Genomic DNA, 12,927 nt, shown 5'->3' with positions numbered 1-12,927 from the left:
GTGTGTAGTAATGGTGGCCAGGCGGCTAACAATCATATGCCCCATGACAACCATTCACAGTTAGACATGGGCAAACTGAAACACGTAACTGTTTCGAAACAAATGAAACAGTATAGCGTTTCGAAACAGTATATTGTCAACTGTATCAATATTGTCATACAAACACAAATGAGGTGCGAGAGCGCCAATCATATAGCAGAAAGTATGAAAATTTCACTTAGGTGTCTTGGAAGTTTCGTATTTCCTGCAGCAAATGCGCTGCTTTCATGTCATGTGACTTTCATATTTTCCAATTGGCTGTATGTTTGACATAACAGATTTTGCCAAACTCGTTTCCCTGTATTCTAGTGCCTAATTCTGATAGGTTTCATGAGGGATGATCTGTATGTGCTCTTGAAAAGGCATGTCATGAGATATAATTTACTGAGATAGCATGCTGGGAAGTGAGGCAGTGAATTAACGTTGACTGTGCCACTCACACTTTTCTTACTCACAGCTAAATTTTCCATTGTTTTCGGTATGTTTCCTTGAAGTATAAAATCCAGACTAAAATTTAAAGCAATTCCTACAGTGTAATGCCTTTGTGATACGTATATCATGGCAGATCTGGCTCTACACCACTTACAATTCTTGTTAAGGAAGTCTGTTCGATGTACAGGTATATGGAGTTCCCTCAAGTGCTCACAGCAAGCAGATATATTATCATTTTATTACAAACTTCCACAGAAAATCAGGGATAAAGTTAAGTTGCTGTTGAAATTCAATTTTTATCACAGTATCTGAAAGCCAAAAATGAAAGTATCAAAGTACCGTTCGAAAAGTAAAAATGGCAGCATTAAGACTTTGAAAAAGATCCTGAACGTGGGCTTTCCACGACAGTTTACTATCGATTTGAACACCCAGAAATTTGAACTGCTCAGTTTCACAAATCATATGTTTATTCTGTGAAATTAAAACGTCAGGTTTTGATGAATTGTGAGTTAGAAATTACAAAAACTGAGTCTTTCTGTGATTTAGCGTCAGTTTATTTTCTGCAAGCCATGTACGTATGCCATGAATTGCACTATTTGAAACAGAGTAAATGTTGCAGACAACATCCTATACTACCAAGCTAGTGTCATCAGCAAACAGAAATATTTTAGAGTTGCCTGCAATACCAGAGGGCCCCAACACTGATCCCTGGGGCGCCCCCTACGTGACTGTACCCCACTCAGACCCCACATCACAGACATTCTCAACATTGTGGATAATGACCTTTTGCTGTCTGTTGCTAAAGTAAGAGGTGAACCAACAGTGAGCTGCTCCCCGTATTTCCTAATGATCCAACTTCTAGAGCAATATATTGTGATCAACACAATCAGACGCCTTAGTTAAAACAAAAAATATGCCTAGCGTTCGAAACATTTTGTTTAACCCATCCAGTACCTCATAGAGAAAATAGAATACAGCATTTACAGCTGTTAAAAAGAGTTCTGAAGCCGAACTATACATTTGATAGCAAATCGTGTGATATAAAATGATCAATTATCCTAAAATACATAGACTTTTCAATAACTTTAGCAAACTGATGGCATAGAAATATGTCTAAAATTGTCTACATTTTCTCTCTATCCTTTTTTTATAAAGCGGCTTTACTACTGAGTACTTTAATCTTCAGGAAACTGACCATTCCTAAAGGAAAAATTACAAATATGGCTAAATACAGGGATAAGACGTGTAGCACAGTACCTTAATATTCAGCTAAGCACTCCGTCATTGACTGGAAATCCCGTTGAAGAAAGTTGAAAAACTGAAACCTGACACCACTTTCTAGCATTCTGGATGTCTCAGACCAAATATTTCAATGGCACTGAAAATTCCTAAAGCATGCCAATTTTCTAGCCTGGTTAAAATATTTTGCGATCACCGAGTATAAAAAAGTTACATAATGTTAACATTTAAATTTCTCGACAGAGTGTGTCAGATTGTTATGTACTATGTCACAAACAACCGTGGAAACTGAATACTTTATCAAACTAAATTCTGCCTGATTTTTATTGGAAATGTGGACATTAAGTCTATTACATACACTATTTTATTTATTTCATTCTTCAAATATAAAAAATACATCTAAAATCATAAACGGAAAACCATGAGAACTAGGAATAAAAATGTAAGCAGAAAAAAGGCAGAAACGGAAATTAAGTGCATCGTCAAGAGCATAAAATAAACGCAATGTTCATTCTATGCCCTATGGTGTTCCAAACACATTTCTCCTGTTAATTAACTCTGATTCCATAGACTGTAAGGAAGGAGACGCACACAGCAGCCAGTCGCAATCCCACTGCTTTTTATTACTCTTGAACATCTAGATTTCAGCTGTATATAGCCATTTTCCGTGCGTTTTCGTTACTGTTCAACGGCCGTGTTGAATTGTAACGAAAATGCACTGATTGTAGCTATTTATAACCGAAATCTAGATCTGCAAGAATAATAAAAGATAATGGCAGTGCGACTGACTTGCTACGAGCCTCTCCTGTTGTCAAAACTGGATGTAAATATTCTTGCAACATTTCTAAAGTCTGTTTGATCCAACAACAAGTGGCGCACACTGAAAACTGCTACACGATTGAGCCATTGCTGTCCCACTGTTGAACGCAAATTGTTCCTCTGTTGCCGCACTGCAGTAAAATATTGGTGTTCTGTGAGTAAAACTGCGTTTTGGTTCGCAGTTTCAAGCTGGGCACAAAAGCGTAAGTCTTACCAGTTCTTCAGCAGTAGCAAACAATTACGTTGTATCCTACATGAAAGAGTTCAAGGTCCGAATATTGGTTTCCGGGTATGGAGCTACCATATCGTGTCGTTTTTTCTGTAACAATAATTTTTCCAAGGAAACCTATTTCTTCATGCCAGGTTGGGCAAGTATTCCATGCCTAACCACTTGGACAGCCATTTCAGAATATTCTTGCCTGTAAAGTTCTTCAAGCGACGGAAATTCATATGGAACCATGCCATCGGACAACCGCTTAGTATCTCCTGTTTTGGTTAATTCCTATAAACGGGGTGTTCTACTGCACTGAAGAGGTAAAACTGAGTAAATTGGAATATATTTTGTAATATATATTTACTTACCACCTGTCCTTTGCCTTTTAAAGCTAGACAGTACTGATGAAGTGTCTTGGAACTCTCTTCATAGCTTTCCTTCTTGACAAGTGCAGTGTAACACAAGACTGTTAGTAGACTTGGCCACTGTTTCGATACAGTGTATCGATTCGGGGAACTGTTTCAGTGTCTCGAAACGGCTGTTTCACTGTTTCGAAACAGTGGTGTCTCGGATACCGGGATCAGATTCGATCTCTTGCCAGACACAGAAACTGTATCGCTGTTTCAGTCCATTTATGCTTGGAACGGACTAATTGTATGGGAACAGTGACTTTTCATTCCGCTCTTTCTCGGACGTGATTTGGGCACGGTACAGATACTGAAACACATTTAACATCTCACTTCATGAAACACTTTCAAGTGTGTCGAAATCTTTTTGACACACAACAGCACGAAACTTAAGATTTCCGAAAATAAAGCTTCAATTGACTGCCCTATTCCGAAATGGCGTAATATCTGCTTTATAAACACCAACAAACAATAAAATAACGACACGGAAATTAGTCTACTTTCCTTATTTTCGTTCGCTTATGTCGCATGGTATTATGTTTTGGGGTAACTCTTCCCATTCTAAAAGGATATTTTTGGCTCAGAAACGGGTCGTGCGAGCAATAAGTGGTGTAAGTTCACGAATCTCTTGTCAACCCCTGTTCACGAGTCTGGGGATTTTGACATTGGTCTCTCAATATATTTTCCTTACTGTCATTTCTTGTTAACATCAGCTTATTCTCAAGAATAGGCAGCTTTCACTCAGTTCATACTCGGCAGAAACCAAACCTGCACTGGGATCGAATAATTCTTGTGCAGAAAGGTGTGTAGTATACTGCTGCATCCATTTTCAGTAAGCTACCACTAGAATTCAAAACTCTTAGCTGTAATCCACGTGCTTTCAAATCGAAACTGAAGAGTTTCCTCATGGCTGACTCCTTCTATTCTATCGAGGAGTTCCTTGAAAAATTAAGCCAACTGTTGTATTGTTGAAACTTCCTGGCAGATTAAAACTGTGTGCCGGACCGAGACTCGAACTCGGTGAGGAGGGGGTGTGAGTTGCCGGCACGGTAGCTCAGTGTGTTCGGTCAGAGGACTGCGTGCTCTCTGTAATAAAATAACTGAGTCAAAGAATCAACGGTGAACTTGAACGGATGTCTTGTGAAGTCCGCAACGAACAACATCGAACAAAATGAATTAAAAACAAAAAAAATTTGGTAGAGCACTTGCCCGCGAAAGGCAAAGGTCCCGCGTTCGAGTCTCGGTCCGGCACACAGTTTTAATCTGCCAGAAAGTTTCATATCAGCGCACACTCCGGTGCAGAGTGAAAATCTCATTCTGTTGTATTGTTGACTGAAATTGCTTAAACTTATAGTTTGACCTTTTTTGGGTTCATAAACATTTTATTTTTATCTGTTATTACTTTTATGTCGTAATTTAATGTACTGACACGTTCCATGACCTTGGAAATTTGCTTCTCAATTTGGTCCTATGGAACTTGATTTGTAAGTAAAATAAAAATAATAAGAAACCCTTGTTATCCATACGTTATCTATAGAATCGTCGTCCCCAATAATTTAGTGCTGGTGACGCCCGTGGGTAGCACTCTCTGCCGTGCATTTCACAGTCGTTTGCAATCAAGTGCACTTTTCCGCAAAATCGCTTTTCCCCGAAGCTCAAGTCCCTGTTGCTTTCGAGGCACGCTTGTTTTGTGCAAATGCCGGCGCGCGAGCGTTGTTTTTCCTCTGTCCCCCCACCACTCGCCAGCCCCCTCCCCACTTAACTGTGACGTCGCTGGCTTGCCAGACCTCGGTCTCGTGAAAACGGATAGCGGCAGTTGGTGAGAGAGAGAAGCCGCGTGAGGATATTGTCAGTTGCCCGTGTTTCAGCGCTGTGCAGTGCAACCTTGTCAGCTTCTAGCATTATTCATCCGGATACCAGTTCTACCTCCTTCTAAGGTACGTAACATGACGTACGTCATTAAACAATCGATCGCGTCGAGATAATCATAGGAAAGACAGTACGTTCTTTGACTGTAATATCTTTGTGGGTATGATGATTTCAAACCGTTTAGTTGTGAATTTCAAGACGGCTGTGGTGTCGTTTGTTGCAGAGATGCGCTGATTAATAACAAATGCAGCTGGGGAAAGATATTCAATTGTTCTCCTATTAAGGCCTGTATGCTAGGATGTGTGCATGTGACGGGGAAATATTGATTTGCTGATGTGTGCGTGGGCGAGCTGAAAGGAAAATATTGTGAGGTACCGGCAGTTTTGTTTTCATGACATGACTTGTAGTTTTGCTTACACCTTTAGTGTATTACATTTTAGTACCGTGGCTGTGATAGCATGAAACTGTGAACGTGAAATCAAAACTTTTTGTAGCCGTCCGCTGTCACGCTTTTCCGTTCGTAAACGTGGAAATGTTTTACGATAGATATGTGTGAGAACATTCTGCAGGAAGAAGTATTGAGAAAGTTTATCGGTTGCATGTCTTTGACATAATGTAGGATATTTTCTGATGTATGGACGGACCTGTTTTGGTAGAAATGGGTTCGGTCTAATAAATTGCGTGTTACATTCATTATGAAAGCTCGCCTACGCGACCGTATACGGGTGTCTGTTCATTGTCATCAGTACTACAAAACTTACGAACAAGAAGCAGCAAATATAGCTTAATTTAATTGTCCTTGCTGCAGATTCTTGTTCGACAGCATTCCCATGTAAGTTAATCTTCTGAACTCCCACGAGCAGTTTACGCGGAATGAATCAGCGATGCTGCCAGTAAAAACGTGTGTGTGGGTGCAGGTGTGATGCAGAGGACTACCCAGAGCTGTGGAAGAATTCGAGAAATGGAGTTTTAACTGTGGTGCCTAAGATTATTCATTGCAAACAGAACTCCTTTGAATAGCAGTGCAATCAGTGTACTGTTCTGTCTCCCGTCTAGGCAAATCGCCTTTGCATATTAGCAGGCTGTAGGAGAAACGTCCAGTTCTGAAGCTCATTTCATGGCTTAAATTTATATATTATTATTAACGTTTGATGGTGTTTAGAAAACACTAGCTTACTGCTTCAGCTGTACTTTATTTTAAAAATGCAGTCGGAAAAATGACATACGAACTTGAATAGTACCACATCAGAAGTCTATTCATAGGTAGGTAGAACCAAAATCAGAACATTACGAAATTTGTTAGGTACGCGAATGCCTCTCCCTCATTCCCCATGACAAAAAAGGTAAGAAGGGGATGGATGGTGTGACCCCCATTACGTGTACGGTACACATCAAATGTCGTGTTGTTCCCTTGATTCTGCCTGTTTTGTTAGCACGCTTCTGATACTACTGTTAAAAGATATGCGCTCTCTTATTTCAGTTTGTTTACAAAATCTTTCAGATCGCTTCACAGGTTGTAATGAACTCCGCCTGAACCATGTATTATGCACAGGACAGTTTTATTTATAAAAGCGTAGGTGTTGTAACTTTTAGTTATTGCTCTTATCAACCAGTATCTCCTTGCAAGATCTAGTTGATTCCCCTACATCTTGCCGATAATCCAAGCCTTTTTCATTTTCTCTCGAGTGTAACAATGACACGCCCGTCCAATAAATAAATAAATAAAATCTTGAAACTTCCTGGCAGATTAAAACTGTGTGCCCGACCGAGACTCGAACTCGGGACCTTTGTCTTTCGCGGGCAAGTGCTTTACCATCTGAGCTACCGAAGCACGACATGTCTCCGCAATATCCTTTCTTACAAGAGTGCTAGTTCTGCAAGTTTCGCAGGAGAGCTTCTGTAAAGTTTGGAAGGTAGGAGACGGATACTGGCAGAAGTAAAGCTGTGAGTACCGGGCGTGAGTCGTGCTTCGGTAGCTCAGATGGTAGAGCACTTGACCGCGAAAGGCAAAGGTCCCGAGTTCGAGTCTCGGTCGGGCACACAGTTTTAATCTGCCAGGAAGTTTCATATCAGCGCACACTCCGCTGCAGAGTGAAAATGTCATTCTGGAAATAAAATCTTGTAAGTTTCGATGCCAGACCGGTAGGTTGAGGTCTAGGTATGTGGTTGCCAACATCCGTTCCACTGTATCCTTTTTGAAAATCCAAAATCATTGAAGTAAATTCAATGACCCTGTGTTGTATATTTAACGAATCTTCGCTTATTTTGTAGAATATTACGCGCGACATTGAACAGAAGATCGATACAAGGAGGCATTGCATTTAATTGGGCTACTTTTCACTGGTAAACGTTTGACTTACGTTTTTCTCTTAACAGTTTCTTAGGAAATGTTCGCCCTGCTCACAACTACACAAATGATTCCGTCGTTTGAATTTTGTATATATTGTCATCCACCCCCGGCGGAAGTCTCACCACCCATTAAAATATGTGAAATGGATCTTAGCGTAGTGCTAGATACAAAATATTCCTCGCGAAAGACAAAATAAATTTTTAAGTGTCACAGTTGTTCACTGGCAAACAAATCCTACCGGTTCATTAATATACAGGAGGTGAAATGGCTAAATATCTTAAATTACACTTCCTCTACTTTTCGGTGAAAATTAAATTTTGTGGTAAGTTCCTATGGCACCAAACTGCTAAGGTCACCGGTCCCTAAGCTTACACACTAGTTAATCTAACTTAAACTAACTTACGCTGAGGACAAAACTGGCAGCCATGGCCGAGGCAGGACTCGAACCGTGGCAAGGCGCCTAAGACCGCACGGCTACCGAACGCGTCTGCAAATTAGAGGTTAAGTGCGGTCTCTTAACGTGTCTTGGGTAGCACTGACTTATTTTTTATTTATTTACCCTTTGACCATTTAACACAACAACTACATATATAATTTATACATATATAAAACATACAAAAACTTAGATCGAATCCGGCAATGATGGGACAGGAGGCAGGCCGTTTTTTCAGTGAAGTCATAGGAAATAAGTCAGGGGTTCTAACTTCTTGCGATTGAAAGTCCAATGCCTTAACACTACCTTAGCAACCTCGATCGCTATATGATTTGGGAAGAACGCTGTCAGTAGAACCACGTGAATTTAATCCTGTCAGCTTACATCACACACAAGGGGTACAAAGAATACCATTACTAGTCCATGAAACTATGATATATTACACACACACACACACACACACACACACACACACACACACGAATGCCTACCAACAGTACATCCTTCACAATTCTACTATTCAGACACCTATTTCTGGCTACTGATATGGAGTGTGTCCACACTTCGCCTTTGTGATGAACTCTGCTGAGAAAACTTTCGATGAGGTGTCGGAATGCCTGTGGAGGAGCAGTGCATTCCTCCTGAAGAGCCGAAACCGGAGAAGGCACTGATGTAGGATGCTGTGATCTGTAGTGAAATCGTCGTTGTGACACATTTCAAGGGTACTCATTTGGTTCAGGGTGGAACGCAGGGCAGGCCAGTCCATTTCAGGAATGTTATTGTCCACAAACCATTGCCTCGCAGATTATGCTTTATGACAGGTGATACAATTATCGTATCCGGCTGTTTTTACCGTACATAGCAGACGATGCTGTAACATTTGTTCATATCCTTCATCTTCTTAAGGACAATAAAGGGACAACATCCTAAACACCTCTATAGCACACCCAAGTGCTCCGCACTTCTTTGCTGGCACTACACATGATGGCAGGTAACGTTCTCCACGCATTTGCCAAACCGAAACTGGAGCGAAATCGACATTCTGAATCATTCCAAGGGTACTCACTGGGTTCAAGTTGGTGCTCAGAGCGGGCCAGTCTATTTCAGGAATGTTATTGTCCACAAACCATTACCTCACATATTATACTTTGACAGGGTGCGTTGTTGTTGTTGTTGTTGTTGTTGTTGTTGTTGTTGTTGTGGCCTTCAGAACTGAGACTGGTTTGATGCAGCTCTCCATGCTACTCTCCTGTGCAAGCTTCTTCATCTCCCAGTACCTACTTCAACCTACATCCTTCTGAATCTGCTTCGTATATTCATCTCTTGGTCTTCCTCTGCGATTTTTACCCTCCACGCTGCCCTCCAATACTAAATTGGTGATCCCTTGATGCCTCAGAACATGTCCTACCAACCGATCCCTTCTTCTTGTCAAGTTGTGCCACAAACTTCTCTCCAATTCAATACCTCCTCATTAGTTATGTGATCTGCCCATGTTCCTACAATAATTGTCTCGGAACTGTTCCTCTACCGTAAACAGTACACGACGTTGTAAAATGTGTTCATATCCTTCCGCACATTGCGTTTTATCGAGGATAATGAAGGGACAACATCCTAACACGAAAATTACCTCCTTAGCACACCCATGTGCTCAGCACTTCACCTCATTGCTGGCAGGTAACGTTATCGAGTCATTCGCGAAACTCAAACCCTTCCATCGGATTGACACCTAGTGTGATTAATCACTCGTAATCACTCACTGTCTAGTTGCGTCACCTTATCAAGCATCACTTAGCATTGACTACAAAATTGTGTGGCCTAGGAGCATCTGTTCGACCACTGTACTCCATTCTTTTTCAGCTTACTATGGACATTGTGCTAGCTAGATCGTTCGTAGCACTTTGGAACTCAAGAGTGATTCCTTCCGCTGATTCCATGACATTTTTGTACAACCACCTTCCGCAGTACTCGGTGGTTCCCGTCAGTCAGGACACGCGGTCTGCTTCGTGACGTCACCACAGTGACATGGGCAGCTTTAGAAGTGGTGAAATGCCCCTGACGGATTTGTTACTCGGTGACGTCCAGCGACTAGTTCACATCGATCCACTGTGCGCTGCTGGTCCACGCATTATGCTGTTCCTGGTGCTCTAGTTCAATATGCTGTTCATTTCTGGAACACGACCTATGACCTTCTTAGACACGGAAGTGATGACACTTTCTGCAGGACCGGACCATCATTTTGCAAGACATGCACGTACAGTGCAAGCTGTTACTGATTTGTTTGATTGATGGGGCTGCTAAGTGCTATACCACCTACTGCACTCCCTTGACTTAAGCCCTCGTGAGTTCAACTCGATTTCTAAACTGAAGGAAACACTTCACGGTATTCACTTGAGAACTGCTACAAATTCATTGAGCAATAGACCGCGCCGCTCGAACTGTCAACACAACTGGCACTGCTGACAAGGGAACCTCCCCATGCCCCCCCCCCCCCCCCCCCTCAGATCTAGTTATAAGTTGCCACAGTCGATAGGCCTTGAAAAACTGAACACAGATCAATCGAGAAAACCGAAAGAAGTTTTGTGGAACTATGAAAAAAATAAGCAAAGTAGCAGAGTAGTCCATGCGGAATATAAGCAACATCAAGGATAATGTGAGCTCAGGAGCGCCGTGGTCCCCTGGTTAGCGTGAGCAGCTGCGGAACGAGAGGTCCTTGGTTCAAATCTTCCCTCGAGTGAAAAGTTTACTTTCTTTATTTTCGGAAAGTTATGATCTGTCCGTTCGTTCATCGACGTCTCTGTTCATTGTAATAAGTTTAGTGTCTGTGTTTTGCGACCGCACCGCAAAACCGTGCGATAAGTGCCTCTCCAATGGGAACCGAAAACATTTGATCACAAGGTCATAGGTCAACCGATTCCTCCGCAGGAAAACACGTCTGATAGATTCTATACGACACTGGTGACGGCATGTGCGTCACATGATAGAAATACGTTGTCGACTCATCAAACTTGTACACTTGACGAATGAGTAGAAAGATTCTTCTACCTTGCCCGATTTAGGTTTTCTTGTGGATGTGATAATCTCTCCCAAAAAAGTGACGGACGGACAGATAGTAATTGTCGGAAAATAAAAAATTAAATTTTTCATTCGAGGGAAAACTTGAACGAAGGACCTCTCTTCCGCAGCTACTCACGCTAACCACGGGACCACGGCGCTCCTGAGCTCACATACTCCTTGATGTTGCCTATCTTGCGCATGGACTACTCAGTTTGTATGTTTTGCTTATTTTCTCATAGTTCCACACAACGTCTTCCTGTTTTCTCGATTGATCAGTGTTCAGTTTTTCAAGGCCTATCCACTCACTGTTCCAACTTACAAGTAAATCTGAGGGGGGTGCGATGGGGAGATTCCCTTGTATCCTACGACTTCCCCATCGCTGGCAACGGGTTATACACAATGCTGGTGACTACTCTCAAGGTCAGTAAAGCTTTGAAATCCGTATCTATTTTTTACGAGCCGCAAATAAGTAGTTGCCACTATTAAAATTCCAACCCTCGTATTTAAGTTATTAATATTGCAAGATCACAGTTTAATGTGCGTACGGGATAAACCATTGTAAATGTGAAATGCTGGTACGTTAATAACTTGTCCATCTGCCAGAATGTTGGATATATGCATCCAAACAGACACGGATTGGGTTTTATAGGTGCAGAATGTCCGTTTGTGCGATGGAGTTCCATGCCTGTGGCACGTTGATGCTGTTTGTGGATGATGCTAGAGTTTTTGAGCGATGATGTGCCAATGTAGTTGATTGGAGACCGATCTGGCGATGGAACAGGCCAGGACTCTTTAGAGCGTGTTGGATTACAACAGTGGTATGTGGGCGAGCGTTATCCTGTTGGAAGACACCCCCCTAGAATGTTGTTTGTGAATGGCAGCGCAACAGGTCGAATCACGAGATTGACGTACAGATTTGCAGTCAGGGTGCGTGGGGTGCCCACAAGAGTGCTCTTACTGTCATACGAAATCACACACCAGACCATAACTTCAGTTGCTGGGCTAGTTTGTCTAGGCCGCTGACAGGTTGGCTGCAAGCGCTCACGTGGCCTCTTCCTAACCAACATACTGCTTTCTCTGGCACCGAGGCAGAACCAGCTTTCAACAGAAAACATTTTTTTTTCCGGACCCCCTCGACGCCCACACCAACGTGGTGACCAAACAAAAAGTTCTAGTTCTACTGTCACCTCCGTATCAGGAGTCACAGGATGCGGGCTGTGATGTTATCCATACATCTGGGTAAGATTACTCATTAACATGGTCCATCAGGAGATAGAAAGTGGACGAAAGCGATCGAAGGGTAGCGGTTGTAAGGTCAGAGGGAAAAAAAAAAGTGCCAAGGCAAGCGCCAAGGGAAAAAAAAACCTCTGCGACAGTAGGACGGGTAGCAAGGGCAGTAGCGGCTAGCTATCTGCGACAGTGCATGCAAGGTGTGGTTGTGTTAGTGCGAGGTATCGTGCATCGTTACCTTTGTCGTTGCTGGAGCTCGTTGCGGGGCTTGCTGCAGTTGCTGAGTCCCTGCAACAGTTCGAGGCCGCTGTACATTAGTGGGCGATCGGTCATAGATCGGCTCACAGACGGTATAGGGATTGTGTGTGGCTGGTTTGCGTGCTGTGTACAATACGGTTTCCCTGCGTTTGCCTGTTTTTCGGCGGGTCGAGCATCTGGGGTTACCAGTAGTAGCTGTGTTGCAGGCACTCGCCAGTACTGTCGTGTTAGCGTGCTATGGACCATAGATGTTTAGTTCCTAGCCAGTAGTGTCTTTGGTCTGTTATGCTTCCATCTATGGTTGTGGTCGTAGTTACCCAGAGAAAGGATAAACAGGTAGCGCGAGTGTCTCGTGTTATTGTACATCGTGTGGAGAGTTTTTGGAATACCTGCAAGATGGTATCTAGCCGGTACTCCCGGTGAAGGTCCGCGATGCGTGTGTAGCGCGGAGCGTTGCTTATGATTCTGAGCAGGCGAGTTGGCACAGCGTATCCCCAGACAGAGGTCGAATAAGTGTCATGTACATGGACCTAGACACCCTCCTATTCAGTGTGCTACGCCTGTTAAGCAAAGGGTAGAGTTG

At 42.6% G+C, this 12,927-nt stretch overlaps 1 protein-coding gene across 8 annotated transcripts in view; it reads left to right on the top strand.

Annotated features, from left to right (window-relative positions):
• Positions 1–4,930: 4,930 nt before the first annotated feature.
• Positions 4,931–12,927, top strand: part of LOC126292237 (uncharacterized) — a 277,635-nt gene continuing 269,638 nt past the window's right edge. For 2 of the 8 annotated variants that reach the window (XM_049986115.1, XM_049986114.1), the window contains exon 1: positions 4,963–5,087. The gene's annotated coding sequence lies outside the window, so the exon portion shown is untranslated. Of the gene's footprint in view, positions 5,088–5,237; positions 5,391–12,927 lie in introns of those variants that run through there. The other 6 variants (XM_049986122.1, XM_049986119.1, XM_049986118.1 and 3 more) reach the window with 6 other exon arrangements.

Source organism: Schistocerca gregaria, chromosome 9, assembly GCF_023897955.1.
Source record: "Schistocerca gregaria isolate iqSchGreg1 chromosome 9, iqSchGreg1.2, whole genome shotgun sequence".
Lineage (NCBI taxonomy): Eukaryota > Metazoa > Arthropoda > Insecta > Orthoptera > Acrididae > Schistocerca > Schistocerca gregaria.
The sequence above is the reverse complement of the archived record's forward strand: the minus strand, read 5'-3'. Positions and strand labels throughout refer to the sequence as shown.